This window comes from Plecotus auritus (assembly GCF_963455305.1).
Source record: "Plecotus auritus genome assembly, chromosome: 5".
NCBI classification, from domain to species: Eukaryota; Metazoa; Chordata; class Mammalia; order Chiroptera; family Vespertilionidae; genus Plecotus; species Plecotus auritus.
The window spans coordinates 180,055,012-180,073,052 of record NC_137776.1 but is presented as its reverse complement, the minus strand read 5'-3'; the positions used below and the strand labels follow the sequence as shown (position 1 = coordinate 180,073,052).

The 18,041-nt window shown below is 57.0% G+C and overlaps 1 protein-coding gene across 1 annotated transcript in view; it reads left to right on the top strand.

The window, feature by feature from the left end:
* NIBAN2 (niban apoptosis regulator 2) overlaps positions 1 to 18,041 on the top strand; it is a 49,807-nt gene that overhangs the window by 11,659 nt on the left and 20,107 nt on the right. The window lies entirely within an intron of this gene.

Here is an 18,041-nt window from a genome sequence, read left to right as displayed (position 1 = left end):
GGCTTTGAGCCCCTGGTTCTTGTCCTTGAGTCCCGAGGGGATGCCCAGTCTGGGAGAGGAAGGGTCCTGGGGCCTGGTTCCCGGTCCCTCTGCAGTTCTAGGGCCTACAGGACTGAAGCCCTGGTGTGATGGGCAGGAGACAGGACACCTGGGTCTTGGGGCCCCCGCTGACTCACTGACTCACTGTCACAGGGGCACACACGTTTGACACCCAAATCCGGCTTGCCCGGGCCCTGTCTGTAGAGCTCCAGGAGAGATGCGAGCAGCGGTTACCAGCCAGTCACTAAGTAAATTAGTATCAGAGGGCAAATCTTTGTGACAAATGACCGCCCTCTAGAGCGCTCACGCTTGTGGGCCCTCGCAGGCTCGCGCAGAGCCCCGATGGTGGGGTTGCCACAGCAACGCCTGCTGTTGGCTCTCCTGTCACAGATGGGGGAACAGGCTCCTGATGGCCAAGGGGCTGGTCCAGGGTCCTCTGAGTGGGCGGGAGAGCCAGCCCCAGTGCCTTCCCGCTTGGCACCTCATTCCTTGTCAGGTAAAGGACCTGTCTGGCCCCATGCCACTGCTGGCCCCGTACAGGGCCCGGGCCGTCAGTCCCTCCTGGGTTTTAGGAGGGTGAACGCAGGCTCTGGGACTGCAGAGCTGAATTGTGGGTTTGGGGGCCTGGGTTTTGTAGTCCCTGAAATCCTTTCTTTGTGTTTCCTGAGGCAGAAATATAGGGTACAGAGACCTCTGGGACTAAAGCGCTGGGTCCTTCTAACGCTGCGCAGAAATGACTGCCTGAGGAGGGTGGTCCTTGCCGGCCCCCCCCAGTAGGAGCAACACCGGAAAGGTGGCTCAGAGCCGCTGGTGAAAGCCCCTGCCATTCCACACCCAGAATTTACCCCAAAGTGGCCGAGTGGTTACATTACATTATAGCATTGGTTACAGCAAGAAGGAAAAAAAAGGATGTCAATGAATAGGTCATGTTCAATGGCATAATATGTGGCCAATAGGTGAAGATGTAGTTCTGTTTGTCTGTACAGATGTAGAAAAAAATACAGAAGGAAATTCATCGAAATACCAATAGAGATTTTTTCGGGGTGGTAGGATAATGGATTATTTATTTTTCTTCGTTCTCCCTTGATTTCTGTTTCATGGTAAATATATTAAAAATTTAAAACTAGTCCTATTGACCATATTTTGGGGAAAATTTTGATTCTTTTGTCTGACTCCAGGATCTAAGCCACTCTGGCCTGTGGGAACTCCAAAGGGGTTGCCAAGGGCAGGCTTGGGAAAGAGGTAGAAAGCAGGGAAGATTCTGGAAGGAGGGGTGTTTGCATTAGGTCTTGAAGGACAGGATGGATTTTGGCCATCACAGTTGGGGTACAGGCAGGTAGAGGGAGTGGCTTAGCGCAGACAGTTGCCTGTCCTTGGAGGGGGGCCGGGGGACTGTGTCTAGAGAGAGGGGGGCAGGAGCTCTGCCTGGTGTAGCCTTGAGTGCCAGGCAAAGGGACCAGGGAGTGGGGAGCCCTTTCTCATCAGCACGCATTGGCTGGGCTTTGAAAGAGGATTTGCCTGTGCTGCTCTGAGTAAGAACAGCAGCCGCACTTTCTCTGTGCCCTGCCCGGGAGGCACTGTGGCTGCGGATGAATGAGACGATGGATGGATTCCACAATGTGGAGCCTCTCACTGTGCCAGGAAGTGAGGGTAGGTGTGTGTGGGCTCTCGTTCAACTGGGAGAGTCTGCGGCCCATCAGTCTGCCACCCTTAGGTACCCTGCTCACCGCTCCGGCCGGAACATGGCCCCAGGCCCCAGGTGACCTGTGTGGCCACTGAGGTGTGCGAGGCCGGAGGCTGGGCTGGAAGTCTGCGTTCGGCGGTGCTCAGGGCTTCCCCGCTGCCTGTCTTCAATGTGACCTCAGCTCTCTTTCCCCATCGGCACAGTGGGGCTGGCCATAACCACCTCTGAGTGTCCTGAGCTTTCTGAGGGATGCCGCTCGCCTGGTGCCCGCACAGAGCGAATACTCAGAAGAGAGTTTTTGCCCTTGGGGTGCAGTGTGCCCTCCTGAAGGAGCCCAGCTGCCTGGACTCTGGTGACAGGATGGTGTTCGGCCAGGTCTCTCTGCAGTGAGCTCTCACCTCCCTCTCAGACCCACAGTGGCTCCCACCTGCCAGCACCCGCCAAAGGCCGGCCCTCAGTTCCTGGAGTCTGAGCTTTCAACGTTGCGCTTCCTCAGAACTGTCCTTGTTGTTACATAAACAATATCTAACGACCAATGCAAACAAAATAAAGATAACAGGAAGAAGGCGAACATTGCCAATAACCCTACTACCCAGAAAGAAGGACGTTCAGGCGTTTTCCTGATGCAGAATCAACCGTGGGGGTGGGCACCCCCATAGGTGCCATCCCCCCTGCAGTGTGTTGAATGGCTGCAGAATGTTCCATTGTGTCCCAGTCGTAGGCATTTCAGCTTGCTCAGCCAAACCTCTCTTGCTGGGCACTTGAGCTGTTTGTGTTTCTCCCTGCGGTAAACAGTGCTCTGTGGATTACCCCATCCTTTCTACGGTTGGGAGCTTGCTCAATGCCAGCTCGTGTGTGTGTGTGTGTGTGTGTGTGTGTGTGTGTGTGTGTGTGTGTGTGTGTGGCTGCGGGTGCCCGTTGGGGAGGTAGCCATTGTCCTCACCCTTCCGAGGACCCCTTTCTGGGAGGACACACCCAGCATGGAGCTCCGGCCCAGGTTGGAGGGGGGTGGATAAGGGCTCTGTGGGAGCCTGGGGAGCAGCAGTAACTCAGACTTGGAGGTTGGGGGAGGCTTGTGGGAGGACTGGGTGTCTAGGCTAAAGGTGGAAGGAGGAGGACAGGGTCATGGGCGGAGGGGCAGCTCGGCAGAGGCCCAAAGCTCAGAGAGCGCAGGTATTGGGGGACCCGGGATTTCCCAGAAATCGCTGGTTTTGCCACGGTTCTTGTTGGCCATGGCAGCGGCTTCCCCATGTGCACAGCACTTCGGTAGTTGTTTCTTGGTGTCCATACACCTGTCCCTCTGTGGGGGCCACGGAAGCGGGGTGCTGTGCCTGCCCCCAGTGAGAGTTGGCAGACCAGGCCACCGCCTCTCAGCGTGGTCCCCCCCCCCCCGCCCCCACCACCTGTGCCCGCACAGAGAGGGCAGAAGAGGCTCAAGTGCAGGGCCTGCTCAGCTCCGATTTCTAGGCTCTTTGCAGGTGCTGTATCGTTTGACAGAATCTGCTGGAAGAGGAAACTGAGGATCCGAGCTTAGGTGACAGCTCGGTTTGTGTGATGGGGTGGTGACCTTTTCTGCTGCTGATGTGTGTGACCTTGAGCTCGCCTGGCCAGCTCCAGATCCGGCCCCAGCTGTACAGGAAGCGCCCTGCTGGGATTGGAGAGGCCCTGGCTGAGGCTGCCCCTGAGGGTGGGGAGGTCTGTCCCCGGGCCTGAGCTGGCTTTTCTTTCCTTTCCTTTTCTTTCCTTTCCTTTCCTTTCCTTTTCTTTTCTTTTTTCTTTTCTTTTCTTTTCTTTTCTTTTCTTTTCTTTTCTTTTCTTTTCTTTTCTCTTCTCTTCTCTTCTCTTCTCTTCTCTTCTCTTCTCTTCTCTCTTCTCTTCTCTTCTCTTTTCTTCTCTTTTCTTTTCTTTTCTCCCCTCTCCTCTCCTCTCCTCTCCTCTCCTCTCCTCTCCCTCTCCTCTCCTCTCCTCTCCTCTCCTCCTCCCCTCCCCTCCCCTCCCCTCCCCTCCCCTCCCCTCCCCTTCCCTCCCCTCCCTTCCCCTCCCCTCTCCTTGTCTCTTCCTTTCTAAATATATTTTTATTGATTTCAGAAAGGAAGGGAGAGGGAGAGATATAAACATCAAGGATGAGAATCATCCACCGGCTGCATCCTGCACGCCCCCTGCCTGTACCAGGGATCGAGCCTGCAACCCCTGCCTGTGCCCTGACTAGGAATCAAACTCTGACCTCCTGGTTCATAGGTCGACACTCAACCCCTGAGCCACATCAGCCGGGCCTGAGCTGGCCTTTCTCAAAACCCCATCTTCTCCCTGTGCCTTCAGATGCCTGGGAGACGAGCGGAGGCGCTCTGGTGTAACCGCTCAGTCAGGGGCAAATATTGGTGCTGTGTGCTGTGTGCTCCGTGCTGGGGATATAGCATGAGGGAGACAGACAGGGTCCCTGCCCTCGTGGGGGAGACAGACAGTAAGCAGTTAATTATTAAAGCAAAGTTGTGCTGATGCTAATGGGGGGTTCTGACTTGCATGGGGGGCAGGAGGTGACTGTCAGGGACAGTGCTTTCAGTACCCAGGTCGACAGGTGGAACTTGGAGCAATTTGATCGAGCCTGACTGGCGGGCTCCTCCGGGCCTGCCCATATGGTCCTGTGTTGGGGAGGGAACGGCGTCTTATGTCACAGTCTGAGGGTGTCAGGGCCTTGAGGGTCCAGTGCGATGAAGTCAGCCCCTTCACTGGACAGAGGAAGAGATGGGAGCCAGGAGGTGTGAGGGACTTGCCCAAGGTCACCCGGGGCAGTCAGTGCCCAGTGTTCTTAGCCCTGCACCACCGCCTGGGGTCTGCCCCTGGAATCTGCATTGCTTCCAGGGGAGATAATGAGCCTGTCCCCAAACACCTACAAGAGACACCCCCCGCCAAAACCGGTTTGGCTCAGTGGAAGAGCGTCAGCCTGCGGACTGAAAGGTCCCAGGTTCGATTCCGGTCAAGGGCATGTACCTTGGTTGCGGGCACATCCCCAGTAGGAGGTGTGCAAGAGGCAGCTGATCGATGTTTCTCTCTCATCGATGTTTCTGACTATCTATCCCTCTCCCTTCCTCTCTGTAAAAAATCAATAAAATATATTAAAAAAAAAAAAAAAAAAAAAAAAAAAAAAGAGACACCCCCCCCCCCCCACACACACACACATGTCTCCCAGAAGCAGACACAGAACTTGGGCCTGTTGCTAAGCGCCGTTTTTCAGGGAGCACAGACAGATAGGGGTCATGCGGGCACCTGGAACAAGGAATGTGCGGCTGGCAGGGCCTCCGAGGGGATTTTTCTGGTACCTCCCCTTCTGGTCCCCGAGGAGACCTGCAGCTGGTGACCCAAGGGTGGGGCAGGGCCTGTGTCCTCTGCTGGCTCCGAGGGCAGCCGTAGGAGTCTTGTTATTTGAATAAACTTTTCATCTTCTATCTGCATAAAGCCTCCCCATGCTCTGGGTCCCTGGCATTCCAGCCCCAGATTGGGTTTCCTCTGGCCCAGCAGCAAACACATAGTGAATTTTCATATTGGCTCATCCGTGCTCCCTCCCCCCGCCCCTCAGCCTCTCCCTCCACCTCAGCCTCTCCCTCCCTGGCTTTGAAAAGGCAGGAACCCCCCCACCCCCACCCCCACCCCCACCCCCACCCCCACCTCACTTGCCTTCAGGACCCAGGGAGCCAGCACCGCAGGCAGGTGCGTGTGCAGCCTGGACTCAGTGTAAAGAATGTTGACATCAGAGAGGGCACTCGGCTAATGAAATGTGGGGGATTGTGCCTCTATTTAGCCCTTCTCGGTTAGAACTGGGCCACAGTGACTGGCATTTATTAGTGATTGGTTCTTGTGAGGACAGCAGCTGGTATTTATCGGGCTCTTACCCACGGTCAGGCAGAGTGCCAAACACTTCTCACACTTTGTCTTCCTTATTCCTCACAGCAACTCTTTGAGGTGTGTACTCTTTTCCTCCCCATTTTATAGATGGAGAAACTGAGGCTTGGAAGTCCTTGTCAGTAGCAGAGCCAGGTGTGCTGGTCCCAAAGTCTGTGTTTTTACTGTTAACCTCCCACCTGGGACAGAATCTTCGCTGCAGCCTCCTTGCCAATTGGCCATCCAGCCTCCGCTTGCACACCTCGGTGATGGGGAATTCTCTACCTCCCAGGGCCACCTGCCCCACACCGGGCATCTTAGAGAGGAAGCCCTCCCCGGAGTTGTGTCTGTCTCTGGTGGGTCACTGAGAACAGGCTCCGGTCTGGCTTTCGCCTGCGTTGCCTGGGCTTTCCCAGCATCTGCTTTCCCAGGGAATTATCCAACTCTTCTGTTTGGGGAGAAGCGCTAAGTCCTTCCTTCCTTTCCTTAGCAGCTCCTACCTGGTACTCAGCCCTTTAAAGACTCATTCATCGAATCCTGAGTAAGATGGATGTGGAAACCCTAGAGGATTTTCATCGATCTGGATGGCTTAGGCAATGCGATAAGAAAAAAAAAAAAAAGGTATCACTACAAGGTACCAAAAAGCAAGACGCACATGGTCCTGCCCTCGTGAAGTTCAAAGCACTTTTACCTCTAGCCTCTCCCTTGGCCTTGTCCGCCTGTGGAAGTGGAGGCTCAGAGAGACGAACCACCCACCCCCAACGCCATGAAGCCAGTGGGGCTTGGTCGCCGAGGTTTGGTGGCACGCCGTGGCATGTGGCTTGTTGGGTGTTTCTTGCAGAATCTTCATTTCTGTCTCCATTTTCCCTTTCTGATTAGTTAACCTTCAGGGGGCCAGAAGGATTGAAACCCAAGCATGTAGCTGCTGTTCCGGTTCTTCTTTGCTGGCATGAAACACACCACAGGAAACTGTCATTAGCACAGGTCAGCTGCCCCTGTGCCCATCCTGATGGCGGCAGCCGTAGGAGGAAGAAGCTAGTGCGCAGAGAACACTGAGGCTCAGCGGCGGGGCCGCTGGAGCACGGAGCTGGGGTGTGCTCTGTGTCTGTCCGGCTCCCCAGCCAGGGCTCTCTCGGGGGCAGGAGGCCGGAGTTGAGAAGGGGTGCACAGTGTGAGGTGGCTGGCCCTCCGGTGATCTTGCAGCTCTGTGAGTCTCCACCTGCCTCTGACCCTCCCTTTGACTCTTTCTTCATGTCTCCATTGGCCTGGGTGTGGCTTTGGCCCTGTCAGGGCCTGGTGCAGGACACCAGCCTCCGGAGCCAGCCTGAGACGTGCTCCCGAGATTAGCAGTGGTGCCCTCCGTGGCAGGCACAGCGCTGGCACCAGGGGAGCTGTGGGTAGGCCGATCCTGTCCTGGGCGGGGGACGCTGCAGGAGGGCCTTGGCACCCCTTCCTTCTTCACCCTCCCAGCTTGGGTCTGTGCTCCCAGAGAGCAGGCCCGCCTGGGTTCTAGGCTCCAGAACAAGCCGCCAACTGTAGGCTGTGGGTACGGGCAGGGAGGGAGGGGCCGGAGGGGATGAGAGGGCTTTTGTTTCCCTGTTTGTGTCTAGATGGGAATTGACTTCTTCCCTCCAGGCAGCCTGGAGGTGTAGAGCAAAGGGCAGGCCCGGGCGCTTGGGTCTTCTGTCTGCCTTGTTTTTGACGTTTCTCTGGGTCTGCACTCCAGCCACCTCTCCCTCCTCAGGCCCTCCGGCCTCAGAGCTCACGCTTCCCGCCAGACCTGGGTTGCTGAGCTGAGCCGTGGTTAAATATTTGCTAACTGAGAAGAGCTTTAAAGGCGGCTCTGTGAGAACTCCCGACCGGCTCCTCCTGGCCCGCCGCCTTGCCCCAAAGCTGCCTTCGTGATGCGGAGGCCCGGCCAGCCTCTGCCTGCTGAGCCTCCCGCCCAGGCCCACGCGGCCTCCTGCACAGCCAATTTGGCCTCTGAGGCTGGATGAGCTCCCACCGTGTGTTGTTCACTCAGCATTGTTTACTGAGCACCCACCTGGGCCGGGCATGAGCTGGGTGCCAGGAGATGGGGGACAGGGTCTGTCTCGCGGGGGGCGGGGGGGGTCCAGACCGAAGGAGCCTTTCTCAGTGACACAGTGATTGCAGCTGGGAAGAGTGCCAAGGGTAGTGGAGGCTGCGGTAGGAGGTTGTGGGGATAGGACTTGGGGTGGGGGGTTCCCCGAGGCGGTGGCGTTTGAGCTTGGGGAGGAAGAGGTGATGTTTGCGCCTGGCCAGATGGAGGGGGTGGGCTCTGGGACAGCATTCCAGGCCAGAGACCCCAAGACCAGAGCCTGCTTTCCTCTCTGGGTACTGAATTCCCACTGACTTTGTTCTCCCCATCCCCCCCCCCCCCAGCCTCAGTTTCCCCACCTGTCCAATGGGGAGCTTGGACTTGATCTCAGAGGGCCCTTCTCGGGTCCAGTGGCCTGTGACCAGCCCCGGGGAGCTGCCCTCCAGTGGGGACTGTCCCAGCGGAGTCCACGCGGACTTGTGAGTTCTCGCCGTGGACTGGGCGGGCCCAGGCGCCGGGATGGAGCAGGGAGCAGGGGCTTTCCCTGTGTGATGTCACTTCACCTCTGAGCCTCAGAGTCCTCATTACAGAACGAGTTTAATAATACATCCGGGCGAGGGTTAAATGAAATAATGTTGACTCTCATTGTTAACACGGGGAGCTGCCTCTGTGCCTGGCATTGGGCTAAGCGTTACATGCATTAGCTCATGCCCCAGTTATTATTATTATTATATGCAAATGGGAACTGCAGAACATTGTGATGGAAGAGACGATATTTGGGCCGGGCCTTGGAGTCTGGCTAAGGTTTGGAACTGTGGGAAGAGGGGAAGGGAGGGTGTGTGGAGGTGGGCAGTACCTGAGTCGGGTAGGAGATGGGCAAGGCGGGGCATGGGAACGCGGTTGAGATCGTGGTGGAGCCTGCATTCGGTTCAGTGTAATGTGTTTGCGGGCTGCAGTTTGCCGGGCCCTGGGGTAGGTGCTGAGAACGCGGTGATGGGTGAGCCCACGCTCTCCCCGGCTGTCGGAGGCCAGCGAGAGCCTTTGCAAAGTGCCCTGCGAGACTGTCTCCTGCTGTTTCCACAGCCCTCGAGTCGGGGTTCAGGCCCCAGTTTGGAGTGTTCTCCTTCTCTTGACAGCTGGCTGACCTTGGACAAGTCACTGGGCCTCAGGGCCTCTGTTTCCTCAACGGGGTGATACCTGGACCCACCTCCTGGATGGTGTCAACATTTGCTAAACACCCCTGCAGAGTGCTGGCCCCGTGGCGATGCTGCCTTGTGCCTGTCCAGCGGTGTGGCGTTAGGCGGGCTCCCGAAGTGCCCCATGCCTTCCTTTTTCCCACTGTCCACTGGGGCAATGACAAAACCTCCGTCCTCCTGGCCACTGAGATCTGCCACATAAAGTCCCTCGCACAGAGCTGGCACGCGGTCAGATGGCCGTCATTAGTGGGGCCTTGGGTGTGCTGCGGGCTGCTGTACATGTGGTGAGAGGTTTTGCCTTGTTCATAACTGGCCCCGGGGAGGGGTGACCTAGCAGAGGGTCCCTTCAGGGCACCTGAGGCCGGCAGGGAGGCAAACCTCGGGGTGGCAGCCACCTTCCCCAGGAAAAGGGACGGCATTGTGCACATTCTCGTCCCTGGGACCCAGCCACAGCCCTGGGTTGGGCTTCAGCCTCCCTTTCTGTGGTGAGGAATCTCTGGGGTGTGTGTGGGGAGCCTTATTGCTCAATGGGGGCGGTGTCTCTCTGCGGGGGGCGGCCCTGGCTCCGGATCGCTGCCTCTGGCGGCCTGCTCTGGGCTGTCTTCCCATTCAGTTCCCACTATGCGCCAGGCCTTGTCCCAGATGTGGTGGGCACTGCCAGGCGGAGTCAGACAGGGAACATGCCTTGACCAACTAGGAGATCAACAGGGGGTTTGTGGGAGCCATAGAAGCTTTTTGAGCAGGGGAGGTTCAGGGGGGAGGATCAGGTAGAGATCTGGAGGTTGTGGCAGGCATAACATGGGAGTGGCCTGGCTGGGGGCCAGGGACTATCGGTATAGTCTGGGCCAGGGGTGGGCAAACTTTTTGACTCGAGGGCCACAATGGGTTCTTAAACTGGACCGGAGGGCCGGAACAAAAGCATGGATGGAGTGTTTGTGTGAACTAATATAAATTCCAAGTAAAGGAGCGGAGGGGAGAGCAAGAGAACCCTCCGCTCTTTTGGCTCCGTGGGCCGGATAGAACAGCCGAACGGGCCGTATCCGGCCCGCGGGCCGTAGTTTGCCCATGGCTGGTCTGGGCTGAGATGGACTGGTTCTTGGCTAGGAAGCCTGCTTCAACCTGATGGCCTTGTGCTGGGGGGCAGGGCACGGGGGTGGGACGGGTGTAGGAATCCTCTGGGGCTCCCCAGTGGGGTCCCAGGTTCCTGCCATTGCTCTACACCCCTGCTTCAGGGCATGCTCATGGGGTGACCTGATCAGTCCCTTGCCCCACCCCCCCCCCCCCCGTGCTGTTCCCCTTCTGGACAAGGACTGGCCTGGGGCGCAGCAGTGTCCCGCCGTCCTGGATTTGGCTCTGCTGCTAGTTCAGGCTCTTCTCCTAGGCGGCCTGCCCAGCCCGTCCCTTGCTGGCCCAAGGAGCTGTCATTACCCCTCCACCGGGCTCCCCCTGATTACGGGTCCTGAGCAGGAGCCTTGTCAGCCTTTCTGGCAGCGGCCACCCATAGGCCACTGCTGCCTGGAGCCCTGCCCCCAGGGGCTGGCGGGCTGGAAGGTGGGGTGAGACGGATTTGCCTAAACTTGGGTTTAGCCTGCTAGACGCTGACTGTTCCGGGTGCATGTCATTTACAAGCGAAGCTGTCTGTCCCTAGGGAAGTCACTGCCCTCTCTGAGTCTCCGTGTCCTGCCCTGTAAAGTGGGGACAGTGCATGCAAGAATTCATGCAAACATGTAGCACCATCCTGGGCACAGAGGAGGCGTGAACAAACAGCTGTTGCTACCATGTGTTAACAGTCATAATTGGGGGTCATGTAGGAAGGCCCTGGCTAAGCACTGGGGCCGGGCAAGCCGACCAGTGACCCTAGGAGAGTGTCGACACCTCTAAACCTCAGGCTTTCCTGCTCTCCATGGAGGCACTTTGAACAACTGTGACACAGGGAAGGTAGCGTCCCTGCCTCGCTCTGTCTCTGCTCTTCCTTCAGCTCCGGGGTGGGTGGCTCTGCGGTGGGTGGGGTTGGGGTGCTGGGCTGTCTCCCCCACGTTCCCTCCTTGGCCCTGGGAACTAGGCAGGCAGGTTCTGGGCCTCCCCGCCCTCCAGGGTTTCAGGTAAGCAAATCTCTCAGCCCTGAAACCGGGCTGGGCCTGGTGGCGAGGCATGGCCCGGAGCCCACTGGAGGGACCGGATGAGCCAGGCGCGGGTCTGGCACAGTGCCCTCGGCTGAGGCCAAATCAGGGCTGGGACCCACGTGAAGCCCCCAGGGTTGGCACGAGGCTGATGTGTTCTCAGGGGGAGAGCTTCCTCTTTGCCCTGGCACTCCACTATCGGCAGCAGCGCTGGGGGCCCGGGGCCTGGGCTCAGATCCTGCTGTCTCTGGGAGGGGGGTCTCAGTTCTCTGGGTCTCTGTCTCCTTGTCTGAAACGTTCCTCCGATATGACACCAGCTGGCCCGGTGTTGACTTGAGGATTTGGGGGGATGGTCCCGCTCAAAGACTTAGCTCAGCGGTGGCACGTGCTGGGTTTTGGAAGGGAAAGCAGAGGAACTCCTTAGCTTGGCTTCCAGACTCTGCAGGGTGTCACCTATCTGGGTCCATTCTCCGAGGACCCTGCCCTCCTTCCTCCCATTCTCAGCTCAGCAAGGACTTTCTCTTCTCCGAGGCTCAGTTTCCCTATGTGAACAATGGGCTCAGTACCCCATCTTCTACCCCACCCCAGCGTCTCCAGGCAACTTCAGGCCACCCTGGGGCCTCCCCAGTTCTTGCCCAGCCTCCGCTATCTGAGCTCAGGAAGTAGCGTGATCCTGAACGTTGTCAGTTTGGAACATCAGAGATTAATGTCCTTCCGGCTGCTTTGGCTGCTGTTGGTGCTGGTCCTGGGGATCAGGGGACAGTGGTTGCTCGGCCTCTGTTTCACGGGCTTCTCCGGGGTTAGAAGAACCTTGGACAAGAACACTTAATAGGAGTCTCCATTAGTGCTGTACCTTCTCCCGTCAGGGCAAAGTGCTTGCTCTCCTTCGCCCACAGATCTTATCACCCAGTCAGGCATATACTGTTGTGCCATTTTGCAGAGATGGAAACGGAGGCTCCGAGAGGGGAAATGCCGTGGCCAAAGCCACGTAGATGGCAGGTGGCAGAGCTGGGGCTTTAATCCAGAGCTCAGGTGCCTGGAGGAAATGTGCTGAGTCCTGCCCCTCACCCCACCCCATCCTTCTGCCCAGCTCTGGGGTGACTGTGGTCAGCGCCCACTCAGTTGACTCACCCGCAGCTCAGAGGAGGGGTCAGCTCCTGGGGCCAGGACAACACTGATTAGATGGTCATTAAGATATTCGGTCAGCTGAGCCAACAGAGACCCACCCACCCATGTTATAAGGGGGATGATTGAGGCCCAGAGAAGATGGACGAGTAAGGACCCAGTAGGTGTGAAGGTTCCCTGCTAACTCTGACCAGAGTGAGGATGGAGCCCCCAGACTTTAGGCCTGGCTCTGATAGCGTAGCCAATGGTGTGACCTTGGGAAAGTCACTTGCCTCTCAGAATCCTCATCTGTAAAATGGGGACAGTTAAAGTCGGCGTTACCTGCCTCTTGGGACCAGACAAAGACCCAGCAAGAAAGGGTAAGGCAGGGCTTCGGAAATTCCATTTGTGAGAGGCCAGCGGGAGAAGAGGCTTTGGTGTGAGACAAGGCTTGAAACCCACCTCTTTCCCTCCAGGCGGTGTGTCTTTGAGTAAGTCGCCAGGTCTCCCAGAGCCTCAGTTTCCTTATCTGTAAAGTGGGCATAACAGTGTCCGTTCACATTTGCTGTTGAACATGCATATGTTTGCAGAGGATGGCACACCTGGTGAACTCGGGGGCTTCTGGGGCAGAGTTCGGAGGACTGGCTGGTGAGAAGGCCCCTTGAGTCATCCTCAGTGGTCCCAAAGGAGACACCCTTTGGAGACAGGGTTCCAGGCATTCAGGGGGCAGAGCCATCCTTAGATCCCAAGATTTAAAGATGCAAGATCCCTTACTCAGCCAGCTCACTGGAAGGCTTGAATCTAAAACAAACCGTGTGTGTGTGTGTGTGTGTGTGTGTGTGTGTGTGTATGTAACTGTGTGAGTGTGTGTGTGACTGTGTGAGTGTGTGTGACTGTGTGTGTGTGAGAGTGTTTATGTGAGTATGAGTGTGTGTGTCTGTGTGAGTGTGTGTCTGTGTGTGAGTGTGTCTGTGTGAGTGAGTGTGTGTATGCCTGTGTGAGTGAGTGTGTGTCTGTGTGTGTGTCTATGTGTGTGTGAGTATGTCTGTGTGAGTGAGTGTGTGTCTATGTGTGTGTGAGTGTGTCTGTGTGAGTGAGTGTGTGTCTGTGTGAGTGTGTCTATGTGTGTGTGAGTGTGTCTGTGTGAGTGTGTGTCTGTGTGAGTGTGTCTATGTGTGTGTGAGTGTGTCTGTGTGAGTGAGTGTGTGTCTATGTGTGAGTGAGTGTGTGTGTGAGTGTGTGTGTGTGTCTGTGTGTGTGTGTGTATGTCACTGTGTGAGTGTGTATGTAAGAGAGAGAGAGAGTGTGTGTGTGGTGCCCTGGCCCCCAGGTCCTGGGAAGTATCCTCTCTGGAGCCCACTACCCTCGTACTGCAGACATGACGTGGAGATGGGGACCCTGGGTGGGCAGTGGCTCCCTGAGGCTGAGCACAGTGGGGTACTCAGATCCACCCCTAGAGTTCATGGCTGCTGAGGGAATCAGGACCCCCACAGGTGGGCCCTTCCTGTGACAACCCATGGGCCCTCCTAATTCTGTGGGACATGCTGGCAGAGGGACCAAAGAGGCAGCGATTGGCTCTGGGCACTAGTAGAGGCAGAGGGTTATGCCAAGGGACCCCGCCAAGGTTGAGTGGGAGCCTGGGTTCCGGGTGCTCCACGCACACACCTGGCCTGCCTTTCCCACCCCCTCACCTCTGCCTGTGCGGTTCCTTCCTCCTCGTGGGCTCACCTTTGTCTGTTGCAGACTTGCCCACCTTTATCATTATTATTATTTTGTGGTTACTTTCCTGGTTCTTTAAAAAGAAAAAGTTTTTATTGGATTTTTTTTCAAACTATAAAAGTTACACCTGCTAATAGAAATGTTAGTCTCTTATATTGTTGCTAATAGGTGAGAACTGTTATGATTAAAAGTCACATTTATGGAGGTCTGAACGGAGCGCTTCAAGGGCTATCCTTGACCTGCAGAGCCCTGCGAATGGATTCTGTTATGCCCATTTTACAGATGAGGAACTTGAGGCTCTGAGAGAGCTAGGCTGCTGCAGGCCTGGGGTCTGGCGGAACTGGGACACCAACGCCCGCCCTGTGCTCCTCACCGGGAAGCTGGGAGCCTGAGGCTGGAGGGCAAGCTCTCTCAGCCCCCCTACCTTCTCCTGCTACAGCACTTGGGGCTGAGTCAGTGCCAGGAGGAGGGAGAATGGGTGAGAGAATGTGGAAGGTAGCCGAAGCCAGCACACACCCCCAGACGTCTGCCCCAGCATCTCTGTAGCTCCCAGCAGCAACCGGACCCCTACAACTAGCCTGGGTCTCTGAGCCCCTGGGCCCAGGGGCAGGGGGTGCTCTGTGGAACCCTGGAAACAGTGGTCAGAGTCAGGGTCAGCTGGCTGCAGCTTGAACCCGGAGTGCCTCAGTCTAGCTGTGTGACCTCAGGGGAGCCCCTCACCCTCTTTGGCTGAGTCCCCTTCATGGTTGTGAGCCTTGGTCTTGGAGTTCCCAAATCCGCGGTGTGTGGTGTCTCCAGAAGCTCTGGGAGGAAGTGCGAAGAGCTGGTGTGGCAGGTGGGGAGGAGAGAGGTGCGCCCGAGGCCTCGGGGACCACCCACAGACACCCACAGTGGGAATTCAAGCTGTAAAACCCCGGTGGCAGCCCCAGGGAGACAGCCCCTGCAGGGAGGCAGGAGAGGAAAGTGGGGTGCGGAGTAGCATTTGTAGGGAGGGGGCTGGCAGGGTCCTCCTCCTCCAGCAACATTTGGCCAGAGAGGGAGACCCTGTCCAGGCTACGCCCCTGCCAGCGCTTTGTCCGCGAAGCGGGCTGGGCCCCCTCCCCTCCGGCCTCTCTGAGGTCCACAGTCCTCATCCTGGGCCTTCCTGTGGCACTTCCTTTGTATCAAGCCCGGGGCAGTTCCTTCCAAGCTGTCTTAGGACATTTCTCAAGAATGTGCTTGGGGCTACCTCTGCCAAGAAGCCGCAGCGTCCCCCCCACCGTCTCCCCTTTCCAGCGCTCCCTTTGCCGTCAAACTTGGGCGAGCGCCCAGCTCCCTAGCGATACCACCTCTTAGTCCTTAACCCCTCGGGGAATGGCCCTGCCACCACCCCTTACCCAGCCTTTGCCCGTCCTGTGGGGCCTGGTACAGAGCAGGCCCTCAGGAACCATTTGGGGAATGGACTCCCCTCCCTCAGCACCTGCTGTGCCAGGCCTCAGGGACCATCAAAAGCCCACCGCCAGGGTTTGCCGTCAATCCGTAGACACCTTTCGAGCATCCCCAGCTACTTGGCTCTCTCCCGAGTTGGGAGAGCGAGGCTGGGGTGTGAGAGACCCCACGCTCTTCCATCTGTTCGGTTCTAGAATTTTAGGCAGCAAAGGGTTTATCTAAAAACGGCAGGTCAAGAAAATAAAATAAGAATAAAAACAAGGCAGATCTGTACAGTCTTGAGCTCGGATAGTAATTGCGATGGGGTGGGGGCTGGGGCTGCTGCCGTCTGTTTGGGGGTGCAGGGTGCATGGGGCTGCCTCCTCTTTTCCTGCTCCATGGAGTGAGGCCTCCACGTTTGTGCTGGTACCCTTTCCTCTCTCCACCCTCCGCTTGGCGACTTCTCCCCTCTCCCCCTGCCCTTCACTCCTGGCCCCTGGCCCCCAGTTGCCCTTGGACAATGTGAGAGGTTTAAAATGAATTTCATCCTCGCCTCCCAGCTCGCCCTGGCCGCTCTCAGCCGGATGTTTCAGGTCTGTCCGCCTCATTTTCGCCTTCTGACTCTGTCTGGGTCACCTCCTTCGGGTTGTCATTTCCTCGGCCTCTGCCAGCTTCCTCTCCAGCCCTCAGCCCCAGCCCACGCGGGCCTCCAGGACGCGTCCCTCGGTGAAGCCTGGCCTTCACCTGCCTGGCCGTGCCCTTCCTGCACTTCTCCCTAGTCTAGCCTTCTAAATGCTGCCTGGGTGTGATGTCCGGCCTTCGCTGACCGGCAGCTGAGACCCGGGTTCAGCTTCCTCCTGGACCTGGCTCCCTGAGGTCAGGGCAGATCCCGGCCCTTCTAGAAATAATGCTGTGTTTGAGGCTGGGTGCACCAGGGCTGGGTCACACTCCCAGAGACATGACTGAAGGACCCTTGAGGTCAGAGGGCCCACACCTACCCATCCTGCACCCTGGGAGAGTGCCCATGGGAGCCAGGCTGCTGGGAGGGGGTGCGGGGGGGGGCAAACCCCAGACCCAGGCTGTGTGGGCTGATGGCTGAGAACCCTGCTCTCCTGTTCTGGCACCAGGAACCTCCTCATCCATAAAACGGAAAAACAATAGCGCTGACTCCCTAGGCTCTTCCTGAAGATTCTTTGGGATCGCGCCTGGAAAACTTGCCCCCGCCGGTGTGGGTTAACAATCAATGGTAACTGTTATGATGGTGATTACAGGATTTACCAACATGATTATCGTCTAGGTCCTATTTTCTCTATTTGGCCCCAATTCATTACCCATCTCTCCCCCCACCTCACCTCATTTTTCAAAACAATTCCCATGGTCTCTGAGAGGGTTCTGGTTGTCTATGGTTTCAAAAAATAGGCCTTCAAAGCAAATTCCTCATCTGTTCTCCTTGTGCTCCCCCCAAAACAGAATGTGGACAGACAGGGTCTCATCCAGGGAGGGGAGCACCGGCTGGGCCAGGCCCGTGGACAGGGTTCCATGGGCTGAGCGCCCTCCAGTGCGGAGGGCGTGGCTTCCCTGAGACCTCAGGTGGTGATGTCACGCATGCTTTTAGCCTCCTCCCTGACCCCACCGCCTTGCTGGGCCCCAGGATTACATCCCAGTTACGCCGCCCGCTAGCTGTATGACCTTGTGCCAAAGACTTAACCTCTCTGCGTCTCAGTTTCCTCCTCTGTAAAATGGGGTGACCCGCCCAGCCGGTGTGGCTCAGTGGTTGAGTGTCGACCTATGAACCAGGAGGTCATGGCTTGATTCCTGGTCAGGGCACATACCCAGGTTGCGGGCTCGGTCCCCGGTGTGGCAGCTGATCAGTGATTCTCTTTCATCATTGATGTTTCTATCTCTTTCTCCCTTTCCCTTCCTCTCTGATCAATAAAAATGTCAATAAAAATATATTTTAAAAAATAAATAAAGTAAAATGGTGTGACCCAGTTCTACCTCACAGAGCTATGGAGAGGGTTAAATGAACTGCTGTCCTAGCCGGGTGCCCGCTGCCCCCAGAGACCAGCCATGAGAGGGACAGAGTCACGTCAGCCTCTTTTCCTTTAAGAAACCTGGAATCGGAGGCTCTCAGAGGTTAGCAGGGCCTGTTTGTGATTGAGTCCAGCCTCGCAGCGTGCAGGGGGAGCTGAGGCCCAGAAAGGTACGGTGGGCCAGCGCACACCCCCTGGTCGGGACTCGGCACCAGGAAGTCTTTCCCAAGGAGAAGGCCCCTTGTCATGGGTCGCAGCCCCCTCCGGGCCTCAGTTTCTCCGTCTGTACAGAGGGGTGCCCTGGCGGTGCAAATACTGAGTGTCTAACGGGGGCCTGGCCTGCCCGGGGCCACAGGGCTCCCTTTCTCAGCTCAGAAACCGCGTTAGCAGAAGAGAGAAGCCAACGACCAGTGCGAGCAAAAAGGCTGTTAACTTGGTAGCTGAGTCACTTTCAGAATATTTATTTTTTATTGTGAAAAGAATCATGCACGTAAGCTAATTAAATGCTATAAACGTGAATAAAGCAGAGGATGGAGTGGACTCTGCCCTCCTCATTCCCACACCCAGAGGTCCCGTGGCCACAGTCTGGAGTGTGGCCCTCCCGACCTCTTCCCATAAACCTCCAGGAGGTTCGTATGCATAGGCAGGGCCAGCTTCAGAGGAGGTGGCAGTCCACGTGATTCTGTGCTCGCTCTTCTCTGCGTGACAGAGCGTGGACTCCTTCCCGTGGCTGATGCTCATACCTATAGACCCTCCTCCGTCTTCTCACGGCCTTATCCTGTGCCACAGCTGCCAGCCACCCTC